Below are 946 nucleotides of genomic sequence, written 5' to 3'. Positions count from 1 at the left end.
TGGCAGAAGCGGGCCAGGGGAGGTGCCAGCTGGGCAAAGGTGAGGCCAGTGGGAAGGGGAGATGGGAGGGGCACAGTCCTAGGTTGAACTGTGTCCCCCAGATCTGTATGTCAGAACCCTGACCCCAGGGCCCCCAGTACCTCGACCATGACCTTCCATGCAAATGGGGTCTTCGCACGTCACCAGGTCCAGGTGAGCTCATTCGGGCCAGTATCACTCCACAGAAGTGGTCCTTTCCCCAAGGGGAGAGCTGAGCACAGAAACACACACATGAGAAAAGTGCCCCCTGAAGGTTGGGGCTTTGCCGTCATGCACAAGCCTCCAGAGGCCGGAATGAGGCCCAGAGCGAACCCTCCCAAGCGTGTCAGCGGGAGCGGGGCTCTGCTACCACTTGATCCCAGACCTCTGGACTCTAGAGCGGAGACAATGAGTCCCTGTCGTCCGGAGCCATCTGATCCGTGGTGCTGTCGGGGCAGCCCAGGGAAGGAAACGGGCACGTTCTGGTCTACCCACTGCTCTGCTAGGCCACAGCTGCCTCTCCGAGCCCGCCCTGCAACAGGGTGAGGGCGAAGCAGGGCTCTTTCTGGGCCACGGCCACCGACTGGAACTCTGGCCGCAGCTCTCGGCCTCTCACCTGTCGTCCGGAGCCATCTGATCCGTGGTGCTGTCGGGGCAGCCCAGGGAAGGAAACGGGCACGTTCTGGTCTACCCACTGCTCTGCTAGGCCACAGCTGCCTCTCCGAGCCCGCCCTGCAACAGGGTGAGGGCGAAGCAGGGCTCTTTCTGGGCCACGGCCACCGACTGGAACTCTGGCCGCAGCTCTCGGCCTCTCAGGCCGGTGGGAGGATGAGGACGGGGGTCGGGAGTCAGCCTCCCTGGAGCCGTCGCTGAGCGTCCCCTGCCGCTCCCACAGCCCAGAAGCCCAGGCTGATCGGGTCCCCCCCCA

The sequence above is a fragment of the Tupaia chinensis genome, unplaced genomic scaffold (genome assembly GCF_000334495.1).
Source record: "Tupaia chinensis unplaced genomic scaffold, TupChi_1.0 Scaffold140400_1, whole genome shotgun sequence".
In the NCBI taxonomy this organism is placed as follows: Eukaryota; Metazoa; Chordata; class Mammalia; order Scandentia; family Tupaiidae; genus Tupaia; species Tupaia belangeri.
Note: the sequence above shows the minus strand (reverse complement) of the source record.